The following is a 16,194-nucleotide window of genomic DNA, read 5'->3' as shown; positions in this document are numbered from 1 at the left end:
TATAATGAAGCCTCCATAAAAACCCAAAAGGAGAGATGGGGTGGGAAATATGTGGCTATTTGGGGAGAAAAGTGCACCTGGAGAGGACATGGAATTTTTTCTATCTGGTCCTTCCTGAGTTATATCCTTTTATGATAAACCAGTAATGTATTAACTAAAATGTGTTCCTGAGTTCTGTGAGCCACTACAGCACATTCATGAAGCTCAAGGAGGGTTTGTGGGAACCTCTGATCTATAGCCAGCTGGTCAGAAGCACCGGGACAGACTGCACCTGCCACTGGCATCCAGAGTGGGGGGTGGGGCAGTCTTATAGGACTGAGCCCTTCGCCTGGGGGAGCTGATGGCACATCCTCGTAGACAGCATCAGGACCAAGTCAAGTTGTCAGCTATCCAGCTAGTGTTGGGTTGTTTATTGTGGGGGGAAAAACCCACGCGTTGTCAGAATGTTCATGGCTCTGTTTTACTTCTCTATTGAGTGTTTCTCTACTGTTATGTGTACATTCCATATGCGTAACTGTGGGTTCGTCTGTGTATAATATGCAGAACACAATACATAACACCGTTACTTACTTTAATTTCATGAGTTACTATCAGTGTGTGTAACTAAAACACCTGTAACTAAAACACCTCTAGAGTCACACACAGGTAGAGTTAACTCAGGGCCACACTCTGAAGGTGGCTGATGCTGTCCATTCTGACCCATTCTCTTCAGAAGCTCCCTCTGTGGGTCCTAGAAATGCACAGGCACCACCTGCCTACAGACTAAGCTCCAGGTACCTGGCCCGTGTGGTGTGGTATACAATAGCCCCTCTGACCTCCCCATTTTTATCCAGGATCCTTCATGCTAGGCCTGCCTTTTTGGAAACTAGGTACCCTTAACAGTTTTCCTTTGACATTGTTTGCCAAGAAGGCAGAGGTTTTGCTACCTCTCAAGGTAACAAAAACAAACCGACAAACCAGTTTAAGCCAGTATGACAAAATATCTAGAAATTCACAGGGCTTTCCTTTCTTTACAGGTAATATGTGTTAATTTTGATAGAGGCCTGCTGGGATATGCATGACCACCAAGCTTAGGAAATCCAGCAAAGGTGGGCAGGGAAGGTAGTATAGCAGGGACCTGGTAAGGGAGCTTTAGAGGCTAAAAAGCCTTTGCCTTCACATCTCATCCCAGTGTACTAAGTGATTGCATCTTCCAGAACCCCAGTTAGCCCCAAACTTGAAGGGTATGAACAGGAGTCACACCTCAGGCTTTGATAAAGACTGGTTGCTGTCCAATGACTGATGATAGGAGCATGGAATTGCCACCAAGCAAACCAGGGCTCTGCCACCTGGTGCCTTGACATGGGACCCGACAATTAGTATTAAAGGAAACAGGTTTTTATTAATAGGGTTCCAACCTTGGGGGGATCTGAGAGCACCTGTGCTCAGAGTCTGCCTTTCCCATGAGACCCAGAGCCTCCCTTGCTCCCCAAAAGGCTACAAGCCAGCATCATGCCCAGAAGTCCCTAAGTTGATCATGCAAACAGGTCTCCATCCCCTCTGCAAGGTGCAGTGTGGGTTTCAGAGTTGCCATCCTATTGCAGCAGCTCTCCCCTTTAGGACCTGAAGTGCACTGTTCTTAGCCTCCATGCAGTGGTTCAGGAAAACATGAGCCATGTTATACTGGGTCATGGTAGAGTCCAGGGAGGCACATGTCCCAAAAGAGTGACTTCTCCATATATCCTTCAAAGAAGCAAAAATACATCCTCTCTCACTGCAGACAGCATGACTTCTCCCCTTCCTTTTTCAGCTCACTCTCATTTATATGCTTACCCCAAACTTCCTACACGATCTCATATCTGGCCACTTCTATGATATGTTAGTGTCTGCCCTTTTTGCCAGTTTCTTACAATCTTTTACCTTCTTTTGGCTGCCATCTTTAGTCAGGGCAAAAGTGTCCTGTAATGCACAGATGTCTGTGGTGGGCACCTGCCCCTGCCTCTCCAGTAGGTACTGTATCCTGGCCATGTCACAAGACCCTGAGTGTTCTCAGTCATGTACACAATTCACCCTGGGCAGCTGCCCTCTTCCCTTCAGGAGGCCATGGCTATTAAGATATCATTATTATGCAAATCTATCTTTTTTTTTAAGATTTTATTTATTTATTTTTAGAGAAGGAAGGGAGATAGAGAGAAACGTCAATGTGCGGTTGCTGGGGGTTATGGCCTGCAACCCAGGCATGTACCCTGGCTGGGAATCGAACCTGGGACACTTTGGTTCCCAGCCCGCACTCAATCCACTGAGCTACTCCAGCCAGGGCTCAAAATTATGTTTTTTTAAATAAAGATTTTATTTACTTATTTTTAGAGAGGGAAGGGAGGGAGAAAGAGAGAGAGAGAGAAACATCAATGTGCGGTTGCTGGGAGCTGTGGCCTACAACCCAGGCATGAGCCCTGACTGGGAATTGAACCTGCGACACTTTGGTTCACAGCCCAAGCTCAATCCACTGAGCTACGCCAGCCAGGGCTTCAAAGTTATCCTAAAAGCAGTATCATCCACTCCCTCTTTCCTGCAACCAAGGGTTATGGGGGATACACTCTCCTATTTTCAGGGGACCCTCCCTCTGCACTCCATTACAGAATCACTATGCATTAAGCCAGAAAAGCTGTCATGGATTAAGGTGGGGAAAGAACAGTGGCTGAGAACCTATGAACTATGAGGGCCCAATGCACCCATTTTTCAGATTAGGAAACTGAGAGTGAGGTGAAGTAAACTGGCTAATTAGTAGAAGAGGAAAGACCAGAACCTTGACCTCCTAGGCCTCCAGTAGGTCTGTATTCATCAGAGTTCTCCAGAGCAACAGAACCAATAGGATAGAGAGAGAGACAGGTAAAGCAAGATGTATTTTAGGAATTGGCTCCTGTTGTTATGGGGGTTAAGGAGTCCTATGATCTGCCATCTGCAAGCAAAAGACTCTGGGAAGCCAGTGGTATAATTCAGTCTGAATTTGAAGGTTTGAGAACTAGGAGAGTAGATGGTACAACTCCCAGTTCTAAAGCCAACACCTCAGAGGAGGTGAGGGGGAGGAGGGCACTTGTATAAGTCTTAGGGTTCACGGCCCAACAACTAGGAGCTCTAATGTCCAAGGGTAGGGGAAGATGGCTCTCCCAGCTCAAGAAGAAAGAGAATTTGCCCTTCCTCCAACTTTCTCTCCTATCCCTGTCCTCAGTGAACTGGATGATGCCCACGCACACTGGAGAGGAGGATTGGCTTTACTCACTCTACTGATTCAAATGCTAATGTCTTCTGGAGACACCCTCACAGGCACACCCAGAATTAACATTACCATCTATCCCTTAGCTCAGTCAAAATGACCCATAAAATAAGTCATCACATGTCGCCACAGATCTTGTTGGCTCTGTTCTGGTGCAGCCACAGATCAATTCTAACAGTGGAGGTGAGGGGGAGAGATGGGGTATAGTACCAAGCACTGTGCCTCTCCTACCCCTGAGGCCCCTTTCCTTGCCTCTTAGTATCTGTTTTCTGGTTGCAAGGGACTAGCAAGGTAAACCAAACTAAGAAGGGATGTTTTTAGAGAAAGTAGGGGAGGACAGAAAGCAGAGAGAAGCATGATTTTCCTGCATTTGGAGTGTACCCTCAGTTCCATGAAAATGGGCCTCAAATCGTCTGAGTGGGTGATTAGTTGTACCTCTAAGACATGATTCGAATCTACCCATCAAAGGGAGGAAAAAAAGCAGCTCCTTGTCAAAATCTGCATGAGTAGGAGTCTTAGGAAGGAAAGGAAATAATTAATTTCTCCCATTAATACAAGACATTACCCTCAGACACACACAGTCCTTCATACTTGTCTAAACCTCTCTCTTTCTCATCTCTGAGCAGCTACAGAACAGTGACAAATGACAGCCACCTTGAAAGTGCATGGTGTCTCTATTCTTGAGCCTGCATTGTTAAGACCACAGATACAGCAAGAGCAACCTGGGTCAGTTCAGCAGCATGCTCACCTGAGCGCAGACACCTTCCAAAGTTTTTCATAGGTCAGAGATCCTGAGCAACCAGGTTGGAAATCTGCCCATTAGCGCCATGGGCATCAGACTGACAGAGCTCATGGAATTATTTAGAATTCCTGGGCATAGACTATGTTGCTAAGTTATGAAATGTCATATGACCTTAGTGATCATCTAGTGTAATTTTTTTGTTTGATAGGAAAAAAAAAGTAATTGAGGCTTGGATTGCTAAAAACACTTACCCCAAACCACATACCATATTAGTGGCAAAACAGGTTAGATCCCACGTCTTCTGATCTCCAGTGGGTGGTTTTCTCCATTTATTCCTGCTATTGGCAGAGAGTCATAAAAGGTCATGTGTAATGTGACTTCTATGGTGACTAGACTAAGAAGGGAGACCAGGAAGATAGATGTCTTTGGTGAGAGGTCAGCTTACTCACAGACTAAGTTGGATGGGAAGAGGGAGACAGACTTGCCTAGAGGGGCAGAAGCTGCAGATGCAGAGAGACCCCTGGACAAGAAAGTTTCCAAAGGGACCCAACACCACATCCAGCGCTCCTAAGTCCTTTTCCCTCAGCTCCTGCTGCAGCTGAGTGTGTAAGCCAAGCTCTTTCCCTTTGAAGTGGCAAAGCTCCGGCCCCTACACTTCATGGAGTGTGTGGGACATCCCTGGCTGTGGCCGGTGTGCCAAGAGCACTGCTCACCTTGGTGAGTATTTTGCCTGGAAGCTAACACATGTATTTCAAAAATATTAATGTACATTAATAATTAGCATCATTATCATACAGCTGTGCTGTTGGGAACTAATATGGGGAGAGAATAAAAGGGAGGGAATAAAACAAAAGGAAAGAAAGAGAGGAAGCAAGAGGAGTCAATCTGCATGAAAGCCCCGTCTGTGGAAACTGAGCATTTCCCCAATACCCTGAAAGGCCCTAAGGCAGCTGTTGAGTGCTCTGGGCCATCCAGGATGTATGGCAGGGTGCAGTTCTGCTGTCTACCCTGCCTAGATCCCTTGAACCCAGCTGAATTTCCACCTTGGGGAGCTGCGGTGCTGATCCCCCCACTCCAGGTGCCTCAGGCTCTGAGCAGCTGCTCTGGTCTGCACTCCCCAAGCACAGTGTAGCTGGTAGGCTTTTTTTCCTGGAGAACAGAGCACTTAGGGCCCTTCCTGATGCTGCACCAGCAGTCAACATCTGAGAATCCACAGTCTACGTGGGGACCAAACCACTGTTTCTCATTAGATTCAAAGAAGTGAATGTGGGACTGGCAGCAATCATTCTGGGGAAACAGGTGTCAACTGGGGTTGTCTCAGACAACTCTAATGGAAGGTCACCTTACCAATAAAAGTAGCAAGGGGACCCTTGGTATTGTTGTAGGAAAACAAAACAAGGAAGGGGTACAGATTTTGCTGTGATGTTGCTCTGTCATTCAGAAATAATGTGGAGATTTTGGAGAACAGCTACCCCTAACAGATTCTGACCCTCCAGGTTTGCTGTGGCCTCGAGGAGCCGATTTTAGAGAACACGTACTTCTGGTGCTGGATAGCCACTGACCACACTAATTCTGGTGCTGGGTACCCACTTACCACACTGTAATTCTGGTGCTGGATACCCACTGACCGCACTGTGGCACAGGACATTTCTATTTCTCCAAAATACTCTTCGAGAAATGAACCTGGCTGACTGGTTGTGCCTACCTAGGGTAACACAGACAAGGTCAAGTTGGCTTTCTAAAGACACATATAAATGAAATGAAGGAAGCAGTATGTCTTTCAATGACTTGATCAAGCCTTTTTTTTTAATTCTTGAGTTTTTTAAAGCAGTATTTTATTTATAGTGCATTTTGCATTTTCTTTTTTAATACTAAAATAGCCATGCTGGTTCAGATTACAAATCATAATAAATAAAGGAGAAAACATGTAATAAATAAAAAGTATTCAAATGTCCTTAATGTTTGGTCAATAACTTAACTATTTAAGCTTTCTGCTTTTCAAAAGTAATTACTTTTGCTCCAACCTTTATTTATGGCCTTTTGGTCTGAATTATTTGTTTCTGTTTATATTTAGATACTTTTTAGGATGTAAATGCTAGCTACTTTTTTAATCCAAGTAGGCGACTTTGTTCTCAGATGGATTTTAGCTTCTGTCCTCAGCCATTTTTCTGCCTATGTATGAAATCCCACTTTTCTGCATCCTGGATTTCTCTGTCTATCTTTGTCTCTCTATCTCTGTTTCTGTCTACCTGTCTCTTACCTAGGTCCCTCTGACTGTCCATCTGTTTCTCTCTGTCCAGCCCCTCTCTTCTTTCTCTGGCATGTATTCTAAACTGTCATTTAAAGGGTTTGTGCAGGGACCTGAGTTTCTGTGTCACTCACTCAGAAGCACTCCCTTTGGGTTAGCAGTATCACCTAGATTCTAAAAATCTCTTGTCCTGAGTCTTCCTACATATAATGAATCCATCTCAGGGAGAGAGAAAAAGAAGAAACTAAGTAAAACCAACCTAAACACGTGTCACGATGCTTCGGGAGAAGCTTCTCTGGCCCTTATGCCCTGTGCTTGCGGACCTGGGCATCCCCGGCCACTGTGGGCTGCCAAGAGCAGCAGACACAGGCCCAGCCCTGGCCATCTTCACCTTACACACTGACAGGTCCCCTTTCCGGGTCTCACCTGCCAATATCATTATGGTATGTCCCTCACAGAGGCCAATGGACAGGTGACAGAGGGCCTGTGCACACTCTGAGGTGACGCAGCATTATGCACTATGGGCTCCAAACGCCTTCCCAGCAGAGGAAGCCTGGGAGTCTTTAGGTGGAGCTGGCACTTGGACAGTGATGGCCAAAGGAGGTGTCATCTCAGTCATTCTTGGATACTAGCATCCCCTGGAAAGGTGTTAGAGAGTGCTGATACTGGGCCTCCATCCCAGGCCAGTTCAACCTGCTTATAAGAATGGGCACAAAAGTCCATTTTTAAAGTGCTCTTTGGGGGACTCTGATGTGTCCCCTGGGAGGAGACCTCCAGGCCCTCCCTCCTAGCCCTCACTGCAGACAGGCTCCTAGACAGCCTCTCCTGCTGCCCCCATCTGCCTGACAAAGCCCTTTACATCCTTTCATCTTCAGCTTTACTCCTCCTGGAGAAAAGAGCCCAATATATCAAAACTGATCTTTCTGGACAGTCCTACTGGAGTCTTTGTCTTCTTGGGCCATCCTCAGCTGCCCCATTGGAATATGGGAATGAATTAGGAAACTCACCATTTCCAGGGAATGTATTCGTGCCCCCAGCTACTGGGAACATCATTAATGTACTCTTCCCCCAACTAGAAGTTCAGTTAACTTGCACCATAACACATTGATTTTGTCATTAGCCAACTTGCTGTCAACCCCAGGGAAGGGAGCCAGCAAGGCAGCTTGAATAAGGGTAAGCCACCCCTTTTGTGGGGAAGATCCTTGTGGTCTCAGCCCAACAGAGGTTATCTGAGACCAAGACAAAGGGCTTCTGTCACCACCAGCAAATGAGATGTTGACCCAGAGGCTCAGTATCCAAACCAAAATGACTTCAGCACAATTCAATCGCTTGCATTAATTAAGGGAAAATGAAACAGTGGGTTTATCACACTTTTCATTAACTTCATTGCGGTGAAGGGATGCATTGGGGAGTTGAGAGCAGGCAAGGACAGAATGTACTGCTGTCCACACTCCCTGCTTTAATTAAGGAGGGGAAGCCCAGAGTTGCTTATTGCCAGCAGTGTTCTAAGGAGAGTCAAGGAGTAGGGAAGGGCAGAGACTGGTGAAAAGAAGAAAGATTAGATAAGTGGAGAGGGAGAATTTTTTTTAGGGGGAGGTCCAGAGTTTCCAAGCCTCTAGCCATAGTGTGAACAAATACTGTATGTTCATCTTACACTAGATGCACAAGGAGTTCAAATAAGGAGAAAGTGTAATTCCTTCTCAGTGTGCTTACACTTGAGACAATGGGATGACCACTATGTAGGAATCAGCTCCACCAGTGCAAGGCTGGGTTTGTGTGAGCCAAATTGTCCCAAGTATTGATACCTTACCCCAAATCCAACTCAAGGATGTTTCTGATGTTTCTGTTCTTCAAAAGAAGGAGGCTCATGTGTCAGGAAGTATGTGATTGAGAAAGGGCCAGGAAGTTCCTAGGAAGGAGTTAGAGACCAGGTCCCCAGCTCATGTGTTTCCAGGTGGCAATTTCCCCTGTGCGGCCTGGGAGAAAAAGGCCCCTCTTCCATTGCAGCCACTCTTTGTCTCCCTCATAGGTGATGGGTAACTAGTGTAATTGAATAGGTTATTTGCTCCTGCCTCTCATGGATCCAGGTAAGCAAGGATAAGGCCATCTTCTAGAAGTGAAGGTGTCCCTCCCAGTTTTCCATCATCTTCCTGATCCTCCTCTGCCTGGGTCTGTTGGGTCCTCCTATACTGGACTCTCCAGTGCAATACAGGCCTTACTCTCAGGCCCAGCTTTTGTCCTGGGACTGAGTACCCAAGTCAAATGCACCTACTGCGCATATCTAGACATCTGCAGTTTATGGGGTGAAAGGCAAGAACCCATGTTAGCCTTAGATACCAAACAAGCCAATTATAGGCCAGTTTGATGACAGCAAAGCTAATATCTTGATCTTTGTGGCTCATTTTATATAAGTATGTTCTATTGACCAGAATCCTACAGAGAGAGATGGATGAGTGGTAAGATTTAGATACACATCCCTGCACATGAACTTCTGACAGTATCTATCTTGCCCTCCATACCTTCAGGGCACAGAGCAGTGGGGAAGGGACTGCTTCAGATAGTTCCTTTCCATGCCCTTATCTTGCTCCTGACGTCTAGGGCAGGATGTCCAGCAAATACACAAGTCAGCCAACCCACACTTCTTCTAAACATGACACACTCCTTGCAGGAATAAAATTTCAGTTCCTTGATAGCTTGAAAGACTATGTAGCTTTGGTGTGGGGGCAAGAAGCTATTTTTACAGATGGGTAAAAAAGCCCATGTGTGGCCTAACTGGTCAGAAGCATGCAAGTGATCATGTGGACATTTGATTCTAACTTTCTCAGCTCAGTATTAATAATGATCATCCATAACAGCCCCTCTGCTGGGCAGTAGGGAAACTTCTTTCCTTGCTTTTCCAGAAATCCCACCATTTGGGCCAGATGGACTCCTGGGATGCCCACCTCTCCCCATTTCCACAGCCTTACTTCTGGAGGCTGGTTTTTCCCTCTGGCTCTCTTGCCTATCCAAGTTCTCCTTCCTCTGGCCTTTCTTCCCTATCTTTCCTGTGTAGATGCCTCCTCAAACCCTTGCCCTCTCCTCCCTGCTCTCATCTTTCTCCTGCTCCTTTTTTCTGTGGCACCAGCCCCCAGGCATGTGCCACTGTGAGTCACCTCCTGACAGGCCTCATGGCTAAAGCTGTAACAGGGGCTGGCATTTAACCTCACAAAGGAACCTAAGTCAAGTAGCAGCTGTCCATGGCTCATGAGAAGGGACAGTGACTAGGAGGCAACTTTTAGTCAGAAGGTTTGCAGGCAGGGTTTGCCTTGATAGAAGGATGGATTTTTTAAATATATTTTATTGATTACACTATTACAGTTGTCCCATTATCCCCCCCTTCATTCCCCTACACCCTGTACACCCTCTCCCACCCACATCCCCCCCTTTAGTTCATGTCCATGTGTCATAAGTTCTTTGGCTAACAGTATTTCCCATACTATTCTTGCCCTCCCCATGTCTATTTTCTACCTACCGTCTATGATACTTATTCTCAGTACCTTTTCCCCTTCTCTCCTCCTTCCACTCCCCTGTTGCTAACCCTCCATGTGATCTCCATTTTTGTGGTTCGGTTCCTGTTCTAGTTGTTTGCTTACTTTCTTTTTGTTTTTGTTTTAGGTGTGATTGTTAATAATTGTGAGTTTGCTGTCATTTTACTATGCATGCTTTTTAACTTCTTTTTCTTAGATAAGTCCCTTTAACATTTCATATTATAAGGGCTTGGTGATGATGAACTCCTTTAACTTGGCCTTATCTGAGAAGGACTTTATCTGCCCTTCCATTCTAAATGAAAGCTTTGCTGCATAGAGCAATCTTGGATGTAGGTCCTTGCCTTTCATGACTTGGAATACTTCTTTCCAGCCCCTTCTTGCCTGTAAGGTCTCTTTTGAGAAATAAGCTGACAGTCTGATGGGAACTCCTCTGTAGGTTACTATCTCCTTATCTCTTGCTGCTTCTTGGATTCTCTCCTTCATTTTTACCTTGGCTAATGTAACTATGATGTACCTTGGTGTGTTCCTCCTTGGGTCCAGCTTCTTTGGGACTCTCTGAGCTTCCTGGACTTCTGGAAATAGACTTATTTCCTTTGCCAAATTGGGGAAGTTCTCCTTTATTATTTGTTCAAATCACTTTTCCACTTGTTGCTCTTCCTCCTCCCCTTCTCATATTCCTATAATTTGGATGTTGGAAAGTTTCAAGATGTCCTGGAAGTTCCTAAGCCTCTCCTCATTTTTTTTTTGAATTCTTATTTCTTCATTCTTTTCCGTTTGGTTGTTTCTTTCTTCCTTTTGGTGCACTCCATTGATGGGAGACCCAGTTTTCTTCCCATCACTATTGGTTCTCTATGCATTTTCCTTCATTTCACTTAGTGTGGCCTTCATTCTTTCATCTAATTTGTGACCAAATTTAACCAATTCTGTGAGCATCTTGATCACCAGTGCTTTGAACTGTGCATCTGATAGGCTGGCTATCTCTTCGTTGCTTAGTTGTATTTTTTCTGGAGCTTTGATCTGTTGTTTTGTTTGAGCCATTTTTTTTTTTTTGTCTTGTCGCACCTGTTACATAGTGAGGGGCATAGCCTTAGGTGTTTACCAGGGCAGACTAACACACTTCACTGGGTTGTGATGCTGCATGTAGGGGCGGGGTCCAAGAGGGAACAATGGCACTTGCTCTGCTCTCCATCAGAATTCAGTCCCTTCCACCACTTCCCCCAGGCAAACTGTGCCTTATTGGTGCTAATTCCTGTGTGGGTGGGCTTATGCACATTCTAGGACCCTGTGGATCTCTCCAACGAACTCTCCTGTGAGGCTGGAAGTCTCTCCCAGCACCTCAACCCCCACAGGTGTTTTCAATCAGTGCCCCGAGGCTCTATTTCCCAGCACTGGGACCCTGGGTTGCGCACAGTGACTTGCTTCACAATTGCTGCCTCGCTGGGTGTGCCAGCTGCCACCCCACACTTGGGGTCTGACAGCCACCACCTGTGCACCCAGGGTCTGCCCACTGCGGTCTTATGCATGTAGTCCCACCGCTCTTTGTGCTGAGACCCTTCTCTGCCCGGCTGCCGACTCCACCCCTCCTATTAGTCTGGATGAATGTGTCTATTTTAAATCCTTGGTTGCCCAACTTCCATACAATTTAATTTTCTGTCAGTTCTGGTTGTTATTCTGTTTCTAAATTGTTGTTGTCCCTATCTTGGTAGTGCGAGGAGGCACAGTGTGTCTACTATGCCTCCGCCTTGGCCTAAAGTTGGATTTTTTGAACTGTGCAAATAACCTAGCAAAGGAATAGGCCACCCCCTGAAGTCATCCCTAGGGTTAGTCACACAGAGGGGAACATATTCTCTGAGGGACAATAATCCAAAAAAGTGAAAGCCTAAAGTGTTTGATACCCATTATCTTTTCAACTCCATAATTTTAAGTAATTGGCTAAGACCAAAGAAGAAATAAATGGACATAAGAGTGATGACCAAGATATAGCCAATATGGAAGAATAGGTTCTTCCATAAAGGGAGAGAGAACTGAGTCAGGAAGCTTCCAGGATTTACTCTGAATTTTTCATTTGATCTCTTCATCCCCAAATGATTAGGTTTTGTTCAGTTCTGATACTTCTTTCTGACCCACTATACCTCACTTGAAGGAGCTAAAAACAATTATGTAAAACATTGAGCTCAGGGGCAGAAAAATGTAAACTGCTCCAGTTTGGGGCTTATGAAACTACCCTATCCAGGCTCAAGGACCTTTCTTTCCACACTTCCCACCCACATTCTCTAACTTACCTCTTCTGTCTTGGGGGGCGGGGGGCAGGGTGGGGGCGCGTGGTATGAGCAAACAGCTGTAAGTGATGTCAGGGACAGCAGGCTGCACCAGGATCTTTCCCCTGAGACCTTTCTCTGCTCCTCCATTTCCAAGATGGAGCAGACCTTGCCTATCCATAGCTTGTTCTTTACATTCTATGACTGTATTAAGTCAGAACACAGTCCCTGTGGAAGAAGCCCCCTGGTGCCCACAGACTCCTGGGGCTTAGTCATGCCATCCCCGGGCATGTGTTTCTGTGTTAGAAGGGTTCTGGCCCAAGGACCTCCCACATCCCTGATAAATGGTCTTGTTTGTATCCTTGCAGATCTTAATCTCGCTAATATAATGAATTGAACTTATCTTCTTCGAAGTGCTCCTCATGGAATGAAATAACTCCTGTTTGTTTGTTTTTTTTAATGTATTTCTGTCAATGCTTCCGAACCTACCTCCCTTGGTGTGAACTCATGTTATACGGGGCCGTCTGAATGTACAGAGCAGGTTGATAACAACTCTGTGTTAGTAACTTATTTCAGGATATTTCACCACTAAGCAAAACTGTGAGGCAAATTGGGAGCTCCTGTTTTCATATATTTTGTGAGGGAAAGTATAGTCTTGTAGCCTATCTTGTCTAAAATCCCTTTTGAATGTGTCTTCAGAATGTTTCCAATGGCACCCAGACCATCTTGCCTGTACCTGCCTTTCTTTCTGTCCTCACTCCAGCCTGTCCCTCCTCCTCCTCCCTTTCCTGTTCCTCCCTCAGTATTCCTCCCTACCCCTGTTCCCCTCTGTTTGCCTCCACAGTCAGCTGTTTGTTTTCCTGGCAGCTATACAGAGGACTGACACATTTGCTGCCTTCTCCCCCTTTCTCTGTAGCATGGAATCAGAATTTCACCTTGCCACCAGAACTGGAGAAGGCAGGGAAAGCATTAAATTCACTGTGTTCCTGGGTCTCCAGGTGTTTACCAACCTATACTTGTTCTGCTTTACAAATCTCACCCAGTGTTCGAAGTAGTTAAGAAAATAGCATCTTGTCACCTTCAGTGGGCTTGAGATAAGGAGGAGCGTCAACATCTGCTTCCTGTTTTTTTAGCAAAGGAGCTGTGTTGGCAGTATGCATGTTTTGAAATAAGATAGAAAAATTCATTTTAAGGGTCCAGATACTCAGCCTTGATGGACCCTACAGAGCCCTGTCCTCCAAAGAGAAGGTATCCTTTGAGACGCTGCTCCACAGAGACCTACGCATGAGAGGCAATTAGTGGCCTTTGTTGACCTCCTGGCCACTTCACAGGACTAGACAGTTATGAACACATGAGTGAGAGGGAGCCAAAAGCAGCACGTTTGTTGTTTAACTTCGCCTCTTAGAGTGTGGGCCTCAGACCTGCAGCACAGAAATTCTTTTGCACTTGTTAGAGATGATACAGAATCCTGGGCCTCACGCTCAGCCTACTGAATCAGATGTATATATTTAAGTCCCAGAAAAATTTATGTGCAAATTAAAATCTGAGAAACACACACTTTATGGTACGCACTTGACAAATTCATTTTCTCATTTAATGAGGTAGTATTATCTATTGTAATGATCCCCATTTTACATGAAATGCTCTCTTCCTTCCTTCCTTTTTTGCTGTCATATACCCACTCCATTAAAAACAGCACTACAGATATTGAAGATAAATCCCCACATTCCAGATGGTGGTAGTTTGTCCTATAAATCCCCCATGAAGGACCCAGAACCATCCTACTCATGCAAATGCAGAGCATCACTCACAGTCCTAGCACACTGGTTTCCGTCTTCTTTGAAGCAATCCCTTCCCTTTGTGCAGCCAACACTCCTACATTGGCTAGCACTCATCGACCTTTACCAGGGGCTTTAAGACATCTGTCTGGTCTGCACCACACAGCACAATATGGTCTATCCCATTCTCTGTAAAGAAGGGGGTCAGTGACCCTGCCTGAAGCATGTACCAGTCCCAATGAACATTGCCCATTTGTTTGGTTAAATGCAGTGGGGTTTAATTACCTGTGGCAAATACAGTGTAGTACATTTTAAAAGAATAATGGAGTCATCGAAGTAGAAAGCCAGACTTTCTACCTTGCCACATTTATTCATTGCAGAAAAGGTTCAGTACAACGAATCTGGAAAGTCATTTTGGTTTATTTGATTTCACTGTTGTTTAACCCTTATAAAACTTAGATAGACTGGTCAACCTGCATCATTTCAACAAGTGAGGCAATATTCATCTTTATTAGAATTCCTGAAATAAGTGATGTCAAAATCTTCAGGAAGGATGGCATGAACTAACCTGAATGATCACATATCTGTTGGGTAGAGGGCTGTGAACAGCACCATCACTGTGAGATCCCAGCAAATAGAGCTCTATCCCCAAGGCCCAGGAGGTGCTATGCTCTGGAGTGTCTTCCTTGAAATTTTCTAAGTTTCTCTGTGGTTCTTGAGACCAGCCTAGGCCAGCAGTAACATTCAGGGGAGACTGTGACATTTGAGACTGGGAGTTTGGACCTGCCCCAGACCCCATTCCTCCCCTTCAGATCACATTTCCAACCTCTACCATCAGCTGTTCCTCACATGCATTCAACCCAATTCCTTAGGGTTACAAAACTCACACCTGTGGGCTGGTCCCGGGGTTCCATTAACAGGTCCAAGTTCCAAGAGGGTAGACTGGTAAAAATATGGTTTCTGCTGGCCAATGAAAGGTTTCTTAAATGGGACTGCATGTGATTGGGCTACCAGGATAGTACAAGTTTCAGGTGAGTCAAATGTTTATATTGAGAGGGGCTCCACACCATCTATGAATTGTCTGGGGAACCAGCACCCAGACACTGATAACAGAGCCTGGTCAGGCATGACCTGGAGTAGGGGATGGAGGCAAGGATGCCAGCAAGAGGGGACAAACAAGTTTAGGGAAATGGGAAGAGTGGATGGAAACTGCCCAAGGCTTAGACTTGGAGCAAACAAGATTCCCAAGCATCTGCTTCTCTCCTTCTACCCATCAGCACACCCCCTGGGCATACCATATCCTCCTGTTCCCACCGATGATGGACCCCAACTTAGTTGACTGAGCACCCATTGGATAAGAATATGCTTCTACAGAGCTGTGAGGGAGGTGATGATGAGTCTGTGCAGTCCTAAAAACTAATTTTGCTCTAACTCTTGGAGCAAGGAAAGGGATCAGGCAGCAGGCCTGTAAGAAATGCAGCTGGCTGTACTTCCTTCTTGGCTTTTGTGTTAGCTGTGTTTTCACTGGAGCCTGGTCCTTTGACAGAACTTAAAATATTTGTATTTCAAGACAGAGGCCATGGGGCAAGGAATAAGGCAGAGGGGCCAGGTTGTAAAAATATCATGCAATGGAGACTACAAACAATGTAAATTTTGCAGTTCCAGAGTATTTTGAATCATGAATTGCAAGCTTCATAAATGCCTAAGAATAAAGCATCTAGAATGCCCCACAAAGTCAGCTATTAAATCCATGAGTCTGTTCTGGTAACCATGGATCCATCCTTTGAGGCTATTGTATTTATTTTATGTTGGCAAAAGTTTATTGAGCACCTACTACACAGAAGTCACAAAGTCCTTTCTTATTCATTCATTCTTCACTTTATCTTCTCCTGCACAGTTTGAAACCAAGTCAACTGTTTATTTGTATTAAAGTATTAAGTGGTCATTTATTTGGTTTACATGTAGTAGTAGTTTGTATTCTGCATTCAAAAGCATTTCTACATAGTGAAAATTAAGATGGCCATACTAACATACCATAAAGTTATTTTTATAGTTTTATTATATTACCAATCATGAGAATTCTATTTAAAATATCAAAGTTTAGTAATGTGCTGTGGTATTTCACATGTACTCTCTTAGTTTATCCTGATAATAATCACATAAGAAAAATTATATCTTTTTTTTTTCTTAGAGAGAGAGAAACATCAATGTGCGGTTGCTGGGGGTTATGGCCTGCAACCCAGGCATGTACCCTTGCTGGGAACTGAACCTGCGACACTTTGGTTCGCAGCCCGTGCTCAATCCACTGAGCTATGCCAGCCAGGGCTTAAATGATATCTTCTTATCAAATGTTCTAAAATTAGAGGTGGGCAAAAACACATTGATTCA

At 45.0% G+C, this 16,194-nt stretch overlaps 1 protein-coding gene across 3 annotated transcripts in view; it reads left to right on the top strand.

Annotated features, from left to right (window-relative positions):
- Nucleotides 1-16,194, top strand: part of OPCML (opioid binding protein/cell adhesion molecule like) — a 1,110,526-nt gene that overhangs the window by 1,065,952 nt on the left and 28,380 nt on the right. The gene's annotated exons all lie outside the window — the stretch shown is intronic.

The sequence above is a fragment of the Phyllostomus discolor genome, chromosome 13 (genome assembly GCF_004126475.2).
Source record: "Phyllostomus discolor isolate MPI-MPIP mPhyDis1 chromosome 13, mPhyDis1.pri.v3, whole genome shotgun sequence".
Lineage (NCBI taxonomy): Eukaryota > Metazoa > Chordata > Mammalia > Chiroptera > Phyllostomidae > Phyllostomus > Phyllostomus discolor.
Note: the sequence above shows the minus strand (reverse complement) of the source record. Positions and strands in the feature narration are given on the sequence as shown.